We start from the raw sequence: 22,181 nt of genomic DNA, 5'->3' as shown, positions 1-22,181 counted from the left end.
TTAACACTGAATATTTTATAGTTCTACAAACAGCATTATCATTCAGAGTTTAAATTCAGGATATATATATATATATATATATATATATATATATATATATATATATATATATATATATATATATTACAAAAATGCCAATTACTTTTGACCCACCAAGTACGAGTTCAGAATCCAAGATGGCTACATGCATATAAACAGTGTGTTAAAGCCATAGTGTTATAGCGTTTATTAGCACTGCTATTTATTTGTGTCATTAAATCATCATATTATTACAAATAATAATGTCTAACAACTGTATGTGATCAGATTTACATTTGATTTAAATGTGTATACTCATTCATTCATTATCTGTAACCACTTATCCAGTTCAGGGGTCCAGAGCCTACCTGGAATCATTGGACGCAAGGTGGGAATATACCCTGGAGGGGGCGCCAGCCCTTCACAGGGCAACACACACATTCACTCACACCTACAGACTCTGTTGAGTCACCTATCCACGTGTGTTTTTGGACCATGGGAGGAAACCAGAGCACCCGGAGAAAACAGACACAGGGAGAACATACCAAACTCTTCACACACAATCACCAAGAGCGGGTCTCGAACCCACAACCCCCAGGTCCCTGGAGCTGTGTGACTGTGCGCCACCGTGCCGCCCTAACAATGCTAATTGAACAAATCATGTGCTAATGGGTGAGGAGATGCTGTTCTCTCATGTAAAAGGTTGTTTGCAGATGACCTCACGTCACTACATGAACTGCAGATCGAAAGCTTTTTTTTCATGAGGGAGAAAAGTACAAAAATCTGACTGAAAAAATAACTTAAGAGCCACCACTTCAGAGCAAGACAGAGTCAATATCCTATTCAGAAGCTTCCTTTGCAAACGCGTAAATGTTAATCCACAAATAAAAGTCACAAATATGTTTCACTATTCACAAATAAACACATCCCAATCTGTGTCTCACAGTCTGCAATTTGTACAAATACAGTTACAACCATAAATACATGTTTTTGGTTTTCATAGATATATCACAATTTTATGCGAAAATAAATACATTTGTTTAAATTTACATTGCAAATATTTGTAAAGTTGAAGATGTTTCTTCATTATTATATAGTCGTTAAATTTAGGGCACATTTAAAAGTGTTCCACAGTGATACCCCTCCTATAACTGTCTGTGATATGAAGCTGAATTCAGCGGCTTGGGGGCTTTTTGTTCGAACTTCCACATTAAAAGCCGCGCAAATGCTTCTCCGTTTAAGTTGGCCCTCACGTCCTAAAACAACAGTGCCACCTATCGGTGGCTTGATCGCCTGCTGGCCACATTTGTGGATCAGGCTGCATTTGTATTTGGATCCGGTGAAATGCGAGAGGAAAGTCTCAAAATCCAAAAAAAAAACGTGAGAGGAAATGAACAAATGCGCGGAAAGTCACGGAAAACACGTGAGTGACTTGATCCACAAACGCAGATTCTACAATTTACAAGTACATTTTAAATTCGAGACTGCGACTTTACAAATATGTTCAATATAAATGTATACAAATGTATTTATTTTCGCATAAAATTGTGATAAATTTATGAAAACCAAAAACATGTATTTATGATTGTAACTGTATTTGTACAAATTGCAGACTGTGAGACACAGATTGGGTGTTCATTTGTGAATAGTGAAACATATTTGTAGGGTGACCAGACGTCCTCTTTTACCCGGACATGTCCTCTTTTTTAGACGTAAAAAAATGTCCGCGCAGAATTTCACAAACGTCTGGGATTTTGTTTTTCTACAGCTTACATAGAACTTCGGGAAGCGTTTCGTTCACAAACTACTCCCGCCCTCCCCTACTCGGTTTGGTTCGCTTGAGTGAGAAGGGGGAGTGGTGAAGTAGCCTAAAATTTTCGGATTGGACGGTCTGACTGTAGAGCAGAGGCGATTGCTCTAAGACTGCAAGGGAAGCTCAGCTTCCCCTAAAATGTAAAAAAAAAATAAGTGATCAAATATATACTGTTGTGTGTACATGTCATTGAATAAATATGCATTACAACGCGCTCAACTTTTGTTCAGAATCAGCTTCTTATCACTGGTAAAGACGCAGCTTTCCTCTCAATCATTCTCACAGTGCTTTAAACTCCACAGAGTTCAATTGCGAAGCAGCGAAGTGCAGCGAAGCGAGACGAGTGATTGGATAAATGCTGGGCTTTGTCCCGCCCATCGGACGCTCAGCGTCTCTGGGGGTCTATGGGGCAGTTGGCTGGCCTCGGCTGGCCCGGACGCTCAGCTTCTTCATGACGATTGGAGGATCTGTCTGAGGCTGAATCACTTTTTGATTGACAGCGAAATGAGCGAATCAGCGATCCTTTGGTGTGAAGATCCGTGGGAGCGTTACATTTTCATTCTGTTCTGAGTTGAACCGACTTTCTTAAACCTCTTAGCGGCATTTTCTTTGTTAAAAACGACTAGCGACAAATCAAGCTTCTATTTCTGGTGGGTTTTTTTGTAGCTGCTTGTGTTTGGAGACTGACTTCTATCACTCTTTCTGACTTCTATCGTAGTTTCTGTCCAGCGGGTGCTGCTGAGCCTCTCCACCGTCACAAAGCACTCACAGACGGACACACTTCACATGGGCCAAGGCCGTTTAAGCAGCCTGGCTCTGCTGGCCATTGAGAGGACACTAGTCAGGTCCCTGGAAAAGACGCCTTGTTGGTACGACAGGGTCACAGATCATTTTTTTTAAAAGGAATGAAGGGTAGAACTTACGTATAAATAAACCGACACATTTTATGATGTAGGCTGAAACTGAGCTTCCCCTCCTTGAAAGACCAGCATCCGCCACTGCTGTAGAGCTACGGTTATTGGTCGATAACCTTCTCTGTAAACATTTAATTGGTCAGTCTGCACGTCAGTAGTCGTCCACCCCCCGGAGACTTGTCCTCTTTTTCACCATCTCAGATCTGGTCACCCTGATATTTGTGACTTGTGTTTTATTTGAAGATTAAAATTTACCATTTACGCATTTGTAAAGTATTTTTGCACAGTCGCAATCTTCAAATCTATAGGCTAAAAACTCATTTGTTTAGTTTATCTTTTGGTAGTTAATGCTCCCCCATAGATAAAGGCAGTAGATCTGGGGGGTCCATGGACTCAGGGAATTATAGTAAACTGAGACTGAAACGGAAACTGTCATCCCGCCGCTTCACGCGATCACTCAGGTTTGTTGACGGTGGAGCGGAGGGATGCCAGTGTTTCAGGATGCTCCCGCGTCTGTGTGTCCTCCTGGTTCTCTCCTTTTAGTTAAAGCTGTCATAGTCAGATCTGCCAGAGTCTGTAAATGTTCACATTTTCTGCTTTACAAACACCAAACAGTTCAAAACTAATTCCATGCCTTTACCTTTTTCAGAGTAAACGACTGCCCACCTGTCCGTCTGGACACTGATGGATGACTGTCGAGATCCTCCTCCACGCTTCAGACCAGCTGCCCACACTCCAGTAACCACCAAGTGTCTGAAGCTGCCCCTACACTGAAGTTCTCACTCCTAACTATTATTACCAGTAGGAGATTGACCAGAAGAGGATAGGTCACCCCTTGTGAGCCTTGGTTCCTCCCAAGGTTTCTTCCTCAGCTGAGGGAGTTTTTCCTTTCCACTGTCGCCGCTGGCTTGCTCACTTGGGTTTTTTTTACATTTCATGTCAAATCTTTGTCTTACTGGAATTCTGTGAAGCTGCTTTGTGACAACATCAGTTGTAAAAAGCGCTATACAAATAAATTTGATTTGACTTGATTTCATATTTTGAGACTAATCTCTCTCCATAGTAGTCGGCTTTCTAGTCAGTTTGCTACTGTGTCCCATTCAGCCATGTACCTGCTGCACCATTTAAGGTGGAATAGAAAGATTGTGTTGCCTATGGAGACAGTGTTTTATTTTGCTCAGTTCAGTAGGTGTCCAATGGTGATGGACTTAAAACCTAACATTAGCTTAACTTTTAGGATCATGCCAGGTGATCAAACCTTGTGACAGTTTCAAGACAATACAAGTCAAATGAAAATCACGCAAAAGCACTGCTCTCAATTTCATTTGAAAAATACAGGCTCTGGGGTCAGTTTCTTATGAGGATAGACAAAGTAGAATAGAGATATATTTAAAATGTGAGTAAACAATGAGAGAGGGTGAATGCACGCAAAGGACGAAGATTGCAAAAAAAAAAAAACCCTACAGTCATCAAGGAGCACTTTGATACTGAGATTAACCAGTCTGCTAAAAACATTTGTATGAAGAAAAACCTTTGTGAGCTATCATCAGTGTCAAAGAAAACTACAGATTAAGGGTGGGACTTTAGTAAAAAAAATTATCGAATTAATTAGAAGCTTTGTAATTAATTAATCGAAATTAATCACATTTTAATCACATTTCAATATTTAGCATGAGAAATATTGATTTAAGTTTGGGTGATGAATGAATCAACAAACATAAGCTTCAAAATCTTGTTTATTTTCCCACCAGTCTACTACCAGTGAATTTCCAGTCAATTTGTCTGACGTGGACTTTGTCATTTTTTTTCTGAATGTGAACCCCGACATGTAGTCAAGTGTTGACTGGCGACACTGTTTGCAATAGAGTAATCTCCATCATGTTCATCACACTGTGCATGGTTATAATTTGTATGCCTGGAACTCATGCACTGAGAAACTTTCCATGGTACAAAGTGCGATTAAAATGTGTTAAATTTTTTATTTTGTTATTTTCCCCGTAATTAATTAATCGAAAATAACACGTTAAAGTCCCACCCCTACTATAGCTCAAACTAAACACAAACTACACTCCAATATCCTCTGAAAACATAGTCCACTGCCTTGTGCTTTTTTAAAGAAAACAAAATTCTGTAAAACTGGCTCTCCTGGTCTCCTGGTCTCCATGAACACTACAGACCAAAAATATTAACTATAGTCCACTGTCCTAAAACATTCATTCACTCATTGTCTGTAACTGCTTATCTAGTTCAGGGTCGCAGTGGGTCCGGAGCCTACCCGGAATCACTGGGTAAAAGGCAAAAACTCACCCTGGAGGGGGCGCCAGTCCTTTACAGGGCAACTCACATGCCAACGTGTGTTTTTGGACTGTGGGAGGAAACCGGGGCACCCAGAGGAAACCCACACAGACACGGAGAGAACACATCAAACTTAATACAGACAGTCACCAGAGCAGGACTTGAACCCACAACGTCCCTGGAGCTGTGTGACCGTGACAACACTACCTGCTGCGCCATTGTGCCGCCCTTGAGTTACAATTACGCAGGAAAATAAACATATTTCTGGCATGGTGAGCAAGCAAGTACAGTCCTTTACCTATATTTTACAAAATTTTGAGCAGTGCTGTAAATATCCTGTGAATGTAAGTGATTTTAAGGCAATATCTAAATCAATCATGTGTATTGTGATTTAAAAAGGTTTTAAGGGTGGTGTGCTCCAGGTATAAACAGTCAGGAAAGAGCAGGGTATTCTCTGTTATATATCTGACTGAATGACAATGGATAATTATCTAACTCTAGCCATGACACTAAGCCTAAACTTAACCATAAGTCTCAAAAAGGTTATAAGCAGCAAGATTCACCTGCTATTCCTCCTGAGTAAAGTTTAGGCTCTGTGCTTTTTCTGGAGCTTCTTTAGCTTGATTTGTACACACAGATGCTGTCACGGTTTTGAGAACTGTCTTAATGCTAGCTTGATAAGCAGCAGTTGAGTCGCATCTAAACTAATGGTGGGCACAAATATTTTGAGAAAATACATTTGAGGCGAATACATGTATTTTTTTCATCCTGAAATTTACCATTTTGTAAAAAGCATTAAAGTCCTTTACTTTTCTCTTTAATGAGCATCACACGAAATCCTTCTATGCTGCACTCACAGTCATTATTACAGAAAAGGTCAAATCTGACAATTCAAGTAATCAAAAAAGAGTTTCAATGCACAAAAAACTTTTATAGGTATAAAATATCTGAGACACAAAAGAAGAATATTTTCTATTCAAGTATGTGTGTTGTAATCCTTCATGTGATGGGGATAATTAAATGTGTTTGAATGTTAAAAATGGGGAACTTATATGGACATGTTCTGGTATTTTTTGTTTGTTTGTTTGTTTATTTTAATAATAAATGTTTAAAAATTTTTACTGTGTCATGTATTATGGATTTAGCATAAGATGCTGATATGTTCACCTAATGGAGCTTAATTATACATTTCAGACCTTAACTGATGAAGTGTAATGGGCAATCACCCAATCACCGAATGAGTCCCAGGAAAGTACTTTTTAAATTATTATACCTGACACTTTTGATGTGTAAGATTTATTTATTTATTTATTTATTTATTTGCACACACAACTTTGGGCAGATGCCACACTAACAACTAACTCGGCTCTGAGAGTGACAACTCCTACAGCTTAATGAGAAATTTAACATGGAACTGAGCCTGATTACCAGCCACAAATTAGCCATAATGTACCTAATCAGAGGAGACGCCACATCAGCAGGACAAAAATGATAAACAGCCGAATGCTCTCCTTCATTTTAATTAAAAATTACCTGCTGCTTGGCATTGTCTTATTTTTGGAGCCTCCTTCCAATGACTGGAACATATGTTTAAATGAAACTTCATTCAGAATACAAAATAGAGAGAACTTGAATTTTTATGACACCTCCAGGTACTATACCCTGCTTTAAGCTGCACACATTCCTGGCACGTTTCACAAACATCTTATATAATCTCCACAGAAAAGAGTCAGTCTGGTGTCATAAATAGAGTATGGAAAATGCACATTTGCCCACTTGGACAAATGAGCCAATGCCAATTTGTACATTCATTCATTATCTCTAACCGCTTATCCAGTTCAGGGTCGCGGTGGGTCCAGAGCCTACCTGGAATCATTGGGCGCAAGGCGGGAATACATCCTGGAGGGGGCGCCAGTCCTTCACAGGGCAACACACACACACACTTCTGAGTCGCCAATCCACCTACCAACATGTGTTTTTGGACTGTGGGAGGAAACCCACGCACACACGGGGAGAACACACCAACTTCTCACAGACAGTCACCTGGAGCGGGAATCGAACACACAACCTCCAGGCCCCTGCAGCTGTGTGACTGCAACACTACCTGCTGCGCCACCGTGCCACCCCCACTTTGCACATGCTGCTACTAAATCAACCTGTATGATGTAGGGTTATGGTTTAGTCCTGGGCTTATGGCAACTCCTTGTATTAAGGATAGGATTTAGACTCTGGTTTGCATAAAGAAGAATTATAGTTGGTGTGCATTTAGTACTTTAGATGGGTATTATGCTCTTAGTGGCACAGTGTATGCATGCACATTGTGTTTTATGAATGGAAAGCCGCACATGTACAAGAAAAGTGTTGCATGCAGCTCGTAGTCTTGTTATTGTGCCCAATGTTCACAAAACTCTGCTTTGTCATAAAAATCAGTTGTTTAGAAAGGTCTTAATAAGAAATGTTATCTGTTTAAAGAACATTCTCAGATGGTGTGGACCATGTTGCAGAAACAAGGTGTCCAGGGTATATTTCTGCCTTGCACCATTCTTGGTAGGCTCTGAAGCCACCATGACCCTGAAGAGGGTGAAGTGGGTTCAGAAAATATATATGAATAAACATATTGCAACACAATAGGAAATAACATAACACTTTACTGATCCTAAAATGAACTGTACTGTTATACTTTTATTTTAAAAAAGGACCAGCAGTATTTCAAGCTAAAATTAAGAATCAAACTGAGTTTCATTGCAGCATTACTTGAAGAAATTAGACTGTATAATTTAGTTCACAACATTAACCTATGATATGTAATACTAATATTATGGTCAGTCTCCAAACCCAGGGAAGGCGGGATTGAAACTGAATGTGTCTTCCCCAATGTATGGACTAATTGACTGATAAATAGCAAGTATTCAGGTGAAAGAGGTTAAGAAACTCTGGTCCAGATCACAATAAATTATATTATATTATTCATTCATTCATTGTCCGCAACCGCCCATCCAATTCAGAGTTGCGGTGGGTCTTGAGTCCACCTGGAATCCTTAGGTGCAAGGCAGGAACACACCCCAGAAGGGGCACCAACTTTTGAGTTGCCAATCCACCTACCAACGTGTGTTTTTGGACAGTGGGAGGAAACCGGAGCACCAGGATTTATTTATTTGTTTGTTGGGTAGCACAGTGGTGCAGCTCCAGGATCCTGGCTTGTGGGTCCGCTCCGGGTGACTGTCTGTGTGGAGTTTGGTGTGTTCTCCCTGTGTTCGTATGGGTTTCCTCCGGGTGCTCCGGTTTCCTCTCATGGATTGGTGGCTCAAAAGAGTCTGTAGGTGTGAATCGCCTTGTGAAGGACTGATACCCCCTCCAGGGTGTGTTCCTGCCTTGCACCCAATGGTTCCGGGTAGGCTCCGTATCCACCGCGACCCTGAACTTTATAACTCGCAGCAGAACTTGAACCCACAATCTCCATGTCCCTGGAGCTGTGTGATTGTGGCACTACCTGCTGCTCCACCATGCTGCCTGACAAGCTCCTTGTTACACATTAAAAATTACACCAGGTTTAGATTGTCAAAGTCAAGTCATTTAATTTCATTGTAAAGACATGAACTGATCTGACCAATTGATAAATAAATAAAACATACTTTCAAACAATGATGGCACTGTGAAACAAAGCTTTTGGAACATAATTGGAAGTGGCCACAAGCACAAAGAAGACGAAGAAACCTTCCTCCTGTGTCCGCAGGTTAATCAGAAAATTAATTTATCGTCTTCGGCCCGAGAAGTAATTAAGTGTGGAGGACAGAGGCATCATATGAGGTGGCGAGTAATTAGCTAGAGGCATTTGTGAAGGGGGGGGGGGGGTCTGGTTGATTAAGACAATGCAATTCTCACCGTATGGAGTGCAGGAACAATGCCACAAAGGCCAGGTAAAAACACTCCATCCTCTACACACCTGCATCTAAAGAACACCTGCATTAATAAGCATAAGCATTATGACTTAACCAGGCCACTGTTGATATATCTCATCACAAAAATAGAGAGAATTCCTGCTTTGCGTTTCTCCATGTGTAAAGGTTCCATAATTAGTGAGTGGTTTATTCACAGTTTAATTGAGTCATAAATCTAATCAGTGACTTTGTGTGAGATGCTTGTGTGCTGCTGAATTTTGCAGATGGTGCGATCTGTTCTACATTTATAAACACTGCCCTCCTTCTGGAGGAAATGTTGAGGTGAGATATTTTGAAGTTAACTAGGTACATATGCCTAGCCTTCCAGGCTGAATTGGAAATATTCAACTGTGCAACAAAACCAAAAGCCTCAATACCTGAACTCACTAACTATATCAACCTTTTTTGAAGCTAGCTAAATATATTTCTGTGCCGTATGAACACCCGTAGAACTGTGTTTTGTTAATTTTGTAAGCAGATATCTACAGGAAACAATCTAAATTTTCAGTAAACAATTGGATATGTGGTTACAGACCATACTGATTTTTTTTAACCTCTCATTGCTCAGTACCAGTTAAACACAAATGGTACTGTGAGTAAATCATATGTATCACTACTGAGAATGATCCACTTCCTAAGTATCCCTTCTCAGTGGTGGCTCTGTGGTATAACAAATTATACTATACAAATGGATTGAAACCTATAGCTATAGAACTACAGTGAGTACCTGGTAAATTGAAATGATAAGTACACTGTAAAAAAAAAAAGAAATCCGTAAAATTTTTGGTAAAAACTGGCAGCTGCGGTTGCCAGAATTTCACTGTAAAATATACATTTTTGTCACATTTTTGGCAATCATAAATTTTATATTTAAGAATGGTTTTGTTTACAGTACTTTTCTGTTAAAAAAACAGATATGCACCACGAAAAAGCCATAGTATTTACATAAAAATAACAAAGAAACATTGTTTTGTCATAAAATTAACATGTAAATTGTGTGATAAATGAGAGAATGGAGACTGAGATTATAGCCACATTTACATACAGTCATACCACATCCTATATTAACCCTTAAAAAAGGTATTGCCGAAAGGACCAAAGAAATGTGCAGTATCTGAATGCCACACTCCAGCACTCAGAACACAGGCTGATGGTAAACTCTCCTGACTAACACACATCTCGTCATAACATGCACAGAAACACAAACACACACACACACATACACACACACAATAATCGCCCTAATGCAACCCAAAATCAAAAAGTCTCAAAGACAGAAAAATACTCAAAATCATAGAAAATATGGAGAAGCAAGGCATGCTGGGACCTCCCTAATGAGTCTCAGCTCCTCCCAGTATTTGGACACTTGTACTGCCCCTAATGGTTTGTGCATTTAACAACGAAATAATGTATTTTTTACAGTAAGAGATGTAAAAATTTGTATTTGTATTTCACAGAAACTGTTTTCAACATTTTTAGAGTTTACACTCATTTACTGCTATGGTTTTACAGTTTTTCACATTTTTAAGTGTTCCTAGGAAGTGGCCAGTGAGTGTAGGCTTTATTGATGAAGAAGTAGCGTTACTTTACATTTACTTTTGCTTGTTGTTGTTACTTTTTCTCTTGAGTCTTTGCATTTTCGGTGTGAGTGAACACACATATGCACACACACACACACACACACACACACACACGCACGCACACATATACACAGTAGGCACACTAAGTATACACATTTAAAGCACCTGACCGTCAGCCATAATGTCCAAGATGAAATTGGACGTTAGGTGCCTTGCTCAAGGGTTCCTTTGCTGACGATATTGAGAGAAAAGAAAGCACAATTCCTTCACTCACCAGCGACCTTCTTGTCCCAAACCCTTGTCTCTTACTTTAAGACCAAGGCTGTGATTATTGCTAGTGCCTATAAGCTACTTTGTATAGTAGATGTCAGCTAAAATAAAGCATTTACAAAACAGCCCTTGTAACATTTGTAGATTTTGATGTGAATTATTTTAATATCACTAAGCAAGCTTAGCACGGTTTTAGTAAATTGTCTGTGGAAGAATGAAATAAACTGTGCTATAATTGTTATGGCAGAATGTTACAGAGAAAGATGCCTAAAGAAAATCCTGTACGGCTAACTTTTTGGTGCTTCATGTTTGGTCTGGGATAATGGTGATAGGCTTAACATTGTGTTGTCTTAAAATTCAGGTCACTCCCCTTGTACTAAGAGTTAGTAATGACCAGCCTCAACCTAACCACTAAAATAACACAGTTAAATTTAATTTTAAACTCCAAATCTATTTTGCATGAAAAACAAGCACTCATGTTGTACATGCATGGGCAAAATCTGGGTTTTAATCCCTCTTTTAACAGTGCAGAAAGGCTGCATTTAATCCCTGCACAACATTTGTTGTCATTATATATGCTATGATGCTATATGCTATAATTGTTTTCATTACTAAAGATACTTCTTATGTATAAACATTACTTGTTTAGCAAGAAAAAGCCTAAGAAAGTAGCAGGAATGTGCAGAAAATAATTCTGAGTGCATTTTGTTGAAAGGAAAACTAAAACATTTTGGCACTATGAGAATATATTTATCCATCCATCCAATCATTAATACATCAATCCACCAATCTATTTTATACCACAGAATGTAAATTAATTCATTATAAGCTATCACCCACTCATCCAGTCACTCACACATTGTGTGCATGGACTTTGCAGATGTATTTCCCACATGTGCAGCATACAATACAAAGCATTTGTTATACAGTCAGAATTGGGGCCAGAATTGACATCTCCTCCATTGGCCTGCCCCAGCTGAAGCCGCAGGATAATCAGGACAAGCCTAAGCCCTCTGAACAGCTTTGACAAGTGCTGCGGAGACTGCTGTACAAGAAGTTGCTCACTTTTTTGAAGGTGTGGGTTACAAGTCACGTATAAAAATCTTTTTTATCTTTGTGTAAAAGGCAGTGTTGCACTTTTAAAATTTTGGGCTCATTTTAGAAACAATATCGAATTTCAAGTTGGAAAGAAATATAAGGAGACTGCACTGGGGACAAGACAGGAGTGGAGGCAGGAGACTGGACTAGGGACAAGACAGGAGCAGAAACAGGAAACGGATACCAGACAGAAATGGAGATAAGACATATGACTGACAATGGGGTCCAAGAGGAGAGGAAACAGGGGATCAGACACTAGACAAACACTGCGAGGGAACAGAGGACTGGACAGAGGACTGAAACAGAGATGGGACAGGACTGGGCAAAGGAACAAGGACCATGACATTAACTGGAACAGACAGAAACACTGTCACAAGAGAAGGGACCGATACTAAACTACAAACATTTACATTTTAAATTTACATTTATGGAATTTAGCAGACGCTCATATACACAAAAGTGCTTAGTGTTCAAACAGTATGTGTATCCAGAATCTATCCATACAGATAGATTAGAGTCCAAACTCCCTCTGATCTCAGATGCTTGCCAGAACAAGGGCCAGTGCTGATACACAGAAAGAACGAAACATAATATAAGTACAATACACAGCATGTAGTCAGTGCTCAAACCTATAAAGAAAAACTAGTCAGTGCTCATACCTAGAAAGAAAGCAATTAAGTGCAGTACAAGTGTTCCTGGTTCTAAGTGTGCCAAGTAAGTACTAAACAGTGACTTGTGAACCATTCAAAGCGCTGATTGGCCAGAGAGTCATGTCAGTCAATACGAAATGCACAACTTCAAATCCAGCACAAACTTGCCGCTTGTAAAATCTAATAAGTTACAGCAGCCTTCACATTTGTTTTTTATCGGACTCACAACAGCAGCTCATAACTTTACCTCAAGGTGTACCTTAAGAGGCTTAAATTTTCCTTGGGCCGATGGCTGATGGAAATTTCCAGTGAAAGCAGAACATATAAAAACGTATCTGTGAGAACAAGGGTGCAGAGCCACATTCAGTCCAAAATACTAAAACAACACGCAAATACACAATGAGTAAACAGCGCCTAACTTTTCCTCTGCCATTGTTGTGGTTTCAAAGCCAGTGATTCCTGTTAGAGATGGGGTCTTGCGATATCGCTAGCTCCATTTTGCTGGGAGTTGTGCCAGTGGAAAAGCAACAAACTTTGAATGTGCCGTGCTGAGCCGAGCTGTGTCGAGTAGAGCCGGACCCATGTGATGGAAAAGCTCCAAAAGAGATGTCTGTGTTTGAAGACTACTAGAGAGTCCGCTTTTCGGACAGCCAATGGAAGTTCATTCCACCACCTGAGCACCAGGACATGCAGAGGAACTGAGACTGTAAATAAAACAGGAACAGGCACTGGTACATAAAGAAACACAGGCAAGGGCCCAGGACAGGTATGAGTCTGTGACCTAGTATGTAAAACCAGCCTGGGCACAGTTCTGGAAGTCGACCTTGGGCTTGACACGGGAACATGAGAAGTGATTGTAGCTGCCGACACGGGAACAGAAGTGTCTGGAGCCACCGACACGGGAACAGGTATGATGGGAGCTGCCATCTCTTGAACAGGGGTGGCTGGCGTCACGATCACTTGAGCTGGAGGCACCACAGTCACTGGAGCAACCAGTCTTGCAATGACATCCACACAGGCAGGAGGCCCTGTAACTACATCCAGGGAGGCAGAGACTTGGGCTGCTGTGGCTGATCAAGGGGCAGTTTCTGGGGCTGCTTGAGGGGCACCTGCCTTCACATACCCAATGGGCGTGACTGTGCCTGAACAGGGCAGAAAGCATGAAAGCATTGGATTTGGGAGACAGTGAAATATAAAAACCTTGAGATGTTTGAGCCCTGACGTTGAGCTATTGAGCTGAAGTTGTCAATACAGTAGAAATACTAATTCTCAAATACTGGAATTTTTCTGTGTTCATTCCGCTTTGTTCTCTCCAAAGGAATCAGTACTAAGGAGAGTAGTCATGACAGTCCACAGGAGCTCTATTTGGGAACCTGACACTCAGAGGCACACACTAGGCTCCAAGAGCTGCTGCGGCCCTGGTCCATTTATTGAGTTCTGGAAGAAATCAGCAGTGCCACACGCCTTCGTGCTCCCGTGATAATAGAGCACATTCATGAAAGTTTTTATTCAGTGAGCAGAGAAGATGATGAATGGACATTATGTGTGAGCCTGCCACTGAATTTATTACTGCCCTCTCCCTCACCGCCCATCCCACAAATATACAGAACAGATCTTGTGCTGGGCAAGATTTTCATCAAATGGATTGTTGATAGTTTGTGTGTGCATCTCTGGAAAATTGTGAACACTGTAATCTTGACAAAAGCAGATTTTACACAGTGTGTTGTAAAGAAGTACCTTTTAATCTTTCAAGTATAGGATTTACATAACATATACAACATTTAGCAGATGCATTTCTTTGGAGCGACTTACATAAGGGATTTGTCATCTACTCAGAGCATGCTTCCTATACAGAACAAATACGTTTGAGTCCAAAATACTCTCAAACTTAGACCTGGCTAGGAACAGGAATCAATGCTGAAAAAAAGAAGTACAGAATAAAAGTCCAATACCAAACAACAAACAGAACTGATACCCATGATAAATACAACCATTCGATTCAAGGCATTTCAGTACGATTGCTCTGGATTTGAAGACAGTGAGGAACTTTGCTTTTGAGACAGCAAAATACACTGAGTGACATTCAAGCCCACTGCACACATGCATGGTAACCCAGAATGTTCTGGAGTTTACCTGGAGGAGCTGTGTGTGTGAACGCAAACACCTGCAATGTTTTTCCCAGACTTTATGCTGACTTTATCATGCTAGGTCCTAGTAAAAATTCTAGGTTAAAGTCACAAAAAAGCACATGTGGGAAAAGAGCACATAATTTCTGTAATTTTCCTGCACATGTCTAAAGCTCTGCATGTGTGATAGGAACATTCTAGAGTTTCTCTAGAGTTCATATATAAAAGGGTCAGTAACATCAGTAAAGGTCTGTAAGATGGACAACAGAAAAATGTTTATTATAAAACTGAGAGTTTTGGTCCTAAAATATGATTGGCTGAGTGTTCGAAGCCGTTGTAAAATACACAATATATGTACAACTATGCCAGACCGCTTTACAACATCTGAATTCCCTATTAATGTGCCATTGTCTTAAACTTGCAGTTTCTCCTTACATTACCGCGGAGGTGAGCATTAGGCTACGGCGTAGGGTCCACGTCAACGCATTGCCTCCTAGGGTTGCCTTAAAAGTCCCTAAGAAAGAGGATAGAATGTAAGTATTTCTACTCACCTAAAAAATCACTAAATATACATGAACATATTTTGTTCACTGGAGTGACTGTGTATCGCCCTTATGTTGCTTAGCAACAGTGCTTGCCGTTAACGGACTACACTGTGTGGTGGAAGAATTATTTATTGTGAATGTTTATTTATGAATGAATATGTTTATGATTTGAACATTTGTATATTTTATTGTATTTTATGTTGACAGCCATTTTATAAAAGCAATAAGCCACTCGATACTGTGCGTTATTGCGATTATATTATGGGAAATATTGCAGTAATGCAAGGCCTCTCGTGGTTTATTGCTTTAGTAAATGCTTGTGTAATTTTTTATTACCTGATAGCAAGGAGATGGCAGACCACTGTTGGCCCACTGAGGGCAAAGTTGGAGGTCCACTAGTGTTTTACCCAGTGTTTTGTGTGGACCGCTGGTGATTAAACAGATTTTTTGAAAAAATGCCACATTGTAGTCCAGTTTACATTTTTTCCCTTCATTAATAAATAATTTTTATCCAGCACAGTGTCAACATTTTTAACATAATCATTTTATATTAGGCGTATACTTATTATTATATCTCTCATAGTTGTTGGTAATATTTGTATTAGTTTGTTTTCCAGAATAAAATTCGCTGTGAATTTAAAATCTGTTTGAGGAGATTAAAAATTAGTTATATCCTGTACAGGACAATCAAACAGGTAATCTGAGTGGTCCAATGGTGGACCAACAGTGGTCTACAATCAGTGATGTGCCAGCCTTTTTATGCCAGTGGACCAATATATGCTCGCTGTCTGGGTTGTTGATAGTGTGGAACGAAAGATTGTTCTAGTAATTGTTGCCATCAATATTATAATATTAAAAAAAATTATACATGTTTCAGATAATTAGTAGCTTTATAAGGAACTTTTATTTATATATTTATTTAAGTTTCCACCATTTCTTGATAAAAGGGTGAAGGATAATTCCTATGCTCAGAAGAAAAAGGAAAAAAGGAATAGAAATAGAGTTCATGGTTTACGCACTGTTTACAGCAGGGTCAGATCATATATGTGTGTGTGTGTGTATGTGTAAGTGTTGTAGAGTTCTGAGCCATCCTACTGAGCTTGTGAACTTTTGAACAGTGGAGAAAAGTAGCCAACACACCTCATGCCAGGATGACCATAGCCCCAGAAAACAAACTCCGCAAGTTCCTGTTTTATTTATATATTTATTTTATTTTATTAATATATTTGCAAATGACCATGTCTAGCTCCATTCCATGATAATGCTTAATTTGAGGCTTAATTCTGATGCTCATAGATGTCAACCAAGTTCATGCAGGAAAACCTACTATATTTGGTTCCAGCAGGCCACAAACTTTTCTGGTTGGTGGAAAAGAACAGAGAGGGTCTAAATTAGGTTTCATTAAAGGGAACTGAACTATTGCTGGAAAAGGGCTCACAGTCCTGTAGTTCTGGGTTCAAACCCACCTCATGTTACTGTTTGTGAGGAGTTAAAGCATGTTCTCTCTGTGTGGGTTCCTCCTAGTTTAGCTCGTTCCCTCCCTCAATCAAAAATTTCCCACTGATCTGAGTATGTGCTTGTGAATGGGTAAGTAAGTGAGACCTTGTGATGGACTTGGCACCATGTACAGTGAATGTTCTTACTCTGTGCCAGGTGATTCCAAGTAGGCCCCTGACACAACAACACCCTGATCAGAATAAAGGGGAATTTCAAAGAGGATATACATATAAAAAATGTTAATGAAGTTGCTTTAAACATATTAGATGACAAATTAATCTTTTTTTTCCTGTTATACTTAATTTGCATTTGTGCTCAATGAGAGTAGGGCAATAAATAACGTAGGTGTTTTATCTTGCTTTTGATAAGAAATATATCACAAGGCAAAGACAGCACTTTGTGATATATCACTGCGACATTACAACATGATGGACAGACGGTGAGTGAGAGAGAGAGAGAGAGAGAAAATATCACCTGTTGTGTGTGCCTCAGAGCAGATGATCTATACAGTCCCAGAAAAGGTTATTTATCTCTTTCATAATTAAAGCTGGTATCTTGGTAGAGAATCTGTCATATGATGATTAATAAAGTCCCATTGCCCTGTACTCTAAAGGCCAAGCAGCAGGTGGTGCTCACTGCAGCTTGAAGCTCTGCTCTCACTTGTTCAGTCTTTCAAAGCACTGCAGCAGCTGGAAAATAAAGAGCTTTTAGATGTATAGTTACTGCATGGGGTAGAAACTCTAATCCAGAGTGACTTTCACTTCTAGTGATATTACAGATATAGGGATATGCAGTATTAGTAATCAGGCCTAAAGACTTTCATTGATGTTGCAGCTGCCTGTGTAGGAGTCAGTGTTGTAACAGGTACATATGTATTTTTTGCTGTTCTTTAAATTTGTTGTAATTTATGATCTTAATGAACTTGAAAACAGGCTGCGCTGTGGTGCAAACAGGTAGTAGATTTGTGTGGTGTTCTTCCCATGTCCGCTTGGGTTTCCTCTGGGTGGTCTGGTTTCTTCCCACAGTCCAAAACACATGTTGGTAGGTGAATTGGCTACTCAAAAGTGTCCATAGGTGTGTGAGTGAATGTGTGAGTATGTGACTCCCTTCGATGGACTGGCACCCTGTCCAGGATGTGTTCCTATTTTCTACTGAGTAGGCCCCATGACCCTGAACTGGATAAGTAGTTACAGGCAATGAATTAATAGGCTTGAACAAACATTAAATTGTAAATTTGTAGTTGTCACGTTGCAAAGTGTTCTACGTTATTTTTGACCTTTTTCTTTACCCCTTAACCAGCAGAAAACAGCAGTTATTATGAACAGTATTGGTGATTGTTGCCGTTGTGTTGTCATTTCTGTCTTTCTGTGCAAGGCAATGGTTTTTTGTCCTAAACACACTGTGAATACACACTATATTATTATTATTATTATTATTATTATTATTATTATTATTATTATTATTTTAATGAATTTATGTTGTGTTGTCTTCACTAAAGTCTAAACATCATGTGGCCCAACCACAGAAACAGCATGGTTTTTGGTACAAGCTTCTTTAGTTGCTCAATTGGCCTCAGTGCTTGTAGTTTCTCCTCTTTGTTGCTTCCATGTCGCAGATTGGATGGGGCAGAATCATGTGACCCCTCGTTTGGTATTATGGTTTTAAAAGGACAGTGTATGAACACACAGTGGGAAACATATTGACAAAAAAAAAAAGATTTCAATGAATTTGGTATTTCTCTGAAATAAATTGATATTGAATGTGTGTATGTGTGTGTGTTTGTGATTTGTGTACGTGTGTGTCTGTCTTGTTGCTGTTTGCCTTTGTGGTTATGTTTCTGTATGTGTGTGTGTGTGTGTCAGTGTGTCAGTCTGTTTGCCTTTGTGTGTGCATATGCATGTTTATGTATGTATATCTGAGTATGTGTGTGTTGGAGTCTGTGCACTTGCATACCCTTCCACTTAAATTCTCTGGGTTGAGGAGATGAAGTGTACTTTGGCTGTCTGCCAAACCAAGCCACAAATCCTGATCCTGATCCCATGAACAAACTACTTTCTGACCTTTCCGCAGGACTCTGTGCTTTACAATTATCTTACAAGCTTGCACTCTGTCCAACAAGACTGATGCATCCAAGAATAATAGGTCTCTACACTCATTTGCATCTATTGATTAATTGTCAGCAATTAAATGCAGCTGGTTCAGTTAAAAAAATGGAATCTTTCAGTGACTTAAAAGTAAGATGTGATATAAATGTGTATATATATATATATTCTATTATTATTTTCTATTTTCATTTTCATCAGTCAATATTTGCTAAAAGGTTAGCTTTTTTTGGCTAAGGATTTATTGCAATTATATTGAACTGCAAATCTGAGCAAAAGCACAGAAATATTTTGAGCACACTAGCCTTGGCCCAAAAAATAATAGTATCGAAAATATCACAATAATTTGAATCAGTGACAATTTTAAATAAATGATCATGAAGCATTTTTGCCAGACCACCTAAAAGGACGGTCTAGAAGAGGCATTTTCGCCTACTGACTGATTCTCAATGTTGAAACGCGCAAGTAGGAACTGGTAGTTCAGCCATATTTCACAGAGAGAACTTAAGTTGGCGTTACTACACCGTCTGTTGTTAGTTCAGTCACAATGTGAACTAAATTTGGAACTGTTCTGTGCATTTATACCAACATAAACTGTTTTGCGAAAAAATTTGTTCACAGCTAGAACCAAAGAACAGTATGTTCCTCAGCACGTACCATTGTTGAATAATAGGAAATATGACAGGAACATGCTCGATTTGTGTGTGTGTGTTTCAGCACCTGAAACTACGGATAATGGAAGCATTTCTCCTTTTTACATTTTACATTTTATAAGTGGTCAGAAACTTGTAAATTACTAATGAAAGAAATAAAGCTATGTTAAAACCAAGCACAGCATTGTTTTTCTTGTGAAATTCCCAATAAGTTTGATGTGTCACATGACCCTCTTCCCATTGAAAAACCAAAAGTTGAATCCAAAATAGCTGACTTCAAAATGGCCGCCATGGTCACCACCCATCTTGAAACGTTTCCCCCTCCCATATACTAATGTGCCACAAACAGAAAGTTAATATCACCAACCATTCCCATTTTATTAAGGTGTATCTATATAAATGGCCTACCCTATAATGTGAGTTGACACTCAGGCATGATTATTGGAAGTCTGATTGGAAGCTTGCATGGGATACTTTGTAAATTAATTTTTAACACCATATTATAATTTTTTGATACAGCGTGTATGCCTTTCCCCACAGTCTTAACATTGTACACACACTGAAACAAGTCATTAACTTCAACTCATGAAATATCTCATCTACTTACAGACACAGATATGATATGGTTTGATAGTTTAGAATCTACACTGGTCTGAGGGCTGAAAAAAAACATTGATACCTCTTTTAAAATGTATAAATTCCATTGCACAATTAAATTAAACATTACTGTAATTAGTCCAGCATCAAGAGATAAAATTCTTGATATTATCTGCCATTCTGGATGAAAGAAAAAGTGTGAATGAGAGTTCTAGCAATTTAAATTCTTTCATGCTATTTAAACTGGTGGAACCTGGATATGTTAAATATTTATTTATTTTTTATGAAGGGCAGGGATGAAAATCTCACTCAAATGGCTGTGATTTAGGGAAGGTGTGTGGAGGGCACGCAATGCCTGACAAATGTGATTATTAAGAGCTATTATTCAGAGCCCAAGTTTGTGGGGGCCTAGAAGGCTGATTTGAGAGAGGGACTAGACAGACATGTCGACAGAAAGATGAGTATGAGATGGAATATATGAGGCTTAGTGTTAGTACATAGCCTTTAATCCAACATCCCAAACTCAAGCCTTTACACAGGCTGTAAATATGAGGAGAATTACGAAAGATGAATGAGGAGCTTGCCTTAGGGAAAGTAAAACAGAATGCTTCTTCAAGTTTGTATAAGTTCTCTTTGAGTTCTCTGTAGTTCTGTAGAAATTGGGATGAATATATATTTCTGTTGCAGTGCAATTGTCTTTTTTCCTGTTTTGTAACTAACCTCAGTATCCATAAAAAGTGGCAATCATTTATTTTTCAGCCAATTTCTGTTTATGTTAATGTTATATTTTCCAGCTTCTCCAACCCTTTTTTCAAATAAGGAAATTAATAGGTAAATGAGTGAACTTTATAAGAGATGGGAAAAACTTCCTTACATCTACTGTAAGTTAACAAAGACTTCCCATCTCAATTCTCCTTTATTTCTAGAGTGCTTTTTACATCTTGTGTTGTCACAAAGCAGCTTTACAGAAGTCTGGGTCCGAGCCCCAAGTAAGTAAGCTGATGTGACATATGGCAAGGAAAAAACATCCTCAGAGCATCATGAAGAATCTTTAAGAGGAACTAAAACTCAAATTGGCATTCCATTGGAAACATTTCAGTTTGTTCAGATTTATCATAAAGTTTGATAAAATATGAATGACATCTACTGTGCTGAAATGAAATAAATAAATATTTTCTGGTCTGGCTTTAAACACCATCTTTGTTGTAAATGGGTGGAGCTAAACATCTATCAATTTAATAGCATAACACACATAAAATGTAGTGAAAACCTATATCACCCAAATGTTTAACACAGTAACAGTGGAACTTCAGTCACTAGCATTTAAAGTTTGTGATAAGGGAAAAAATTATTTAATATTCATAATGATTAAGAAGTCTATCCAAATTTACTGTTACAGGAAAGTGTGGATTCTTATTGGAAGATTTTTTTTATTATTTGAGTAGGATCATCTAGTGATTGACAGGTCTTGGAATCCATGGCCATCAACCTGATAGAAAAATTAACAGTTTATTATTATTATTATTATTAGTAGTAGTATTATTATCAACATCATTATTAAAGATTAACAAGACAATAAAATATGTTACATTGAAAGGAGTAGGGGACTACCAATAAGAGTTATAATGATAACAAGCAATAAAAACAAGGAATAGAATTGCAATTAGTAGTACCTACATGAAAATGTGTGTGTGTGTTCGTGTCTGTGTGTGTGTCTGTCTGTCTGTGGAGCACTGAGTGTGTGTTTTGTGTTCTTGCTGCTGTGGCCTCTCACCATGGTGGTCCTCAGATGGTAATTATCTTTGTCTGAAATAGAGAGAGAGAGAGAGAGAGAGATAGAGAGAGAGAGAGAGAGAGAGAGAGAGAGAGAGACCTGTTCCCCTGGGGCCTGCTGCTGCTGCTGCCCAAGCTTTGTCTATCGAACCCTGCCCCTCCACCAGCCGTCCGGATAATAACGATTCATGCAGCTGCCAATCTCCACCACCAGTGCCATCAATATTCCGCAAAACGCCAAATAACAGCAATTAAGAGAGAGAGATGTTGAAAACAGAGACTCAGGACAAACATTTTCCACTCACTCACCTG

Source organism: Hoplias malabaricus, chromosome 10, assembly GCF_029633855.1.
Source record: "Hoplias malabaricus isolate fHopMal1 chromosome 10, fHopMal1.hap1, whole genome shotgun sequence".
NCBI lineage: Eukaryota > Metazoa > Chordata > Actinopteri > Characiformes > Erythrinidae > Hoplias > Hoplias malabaricus.
Note: the sequence above shows the minus strand (reverse complement) of the source record.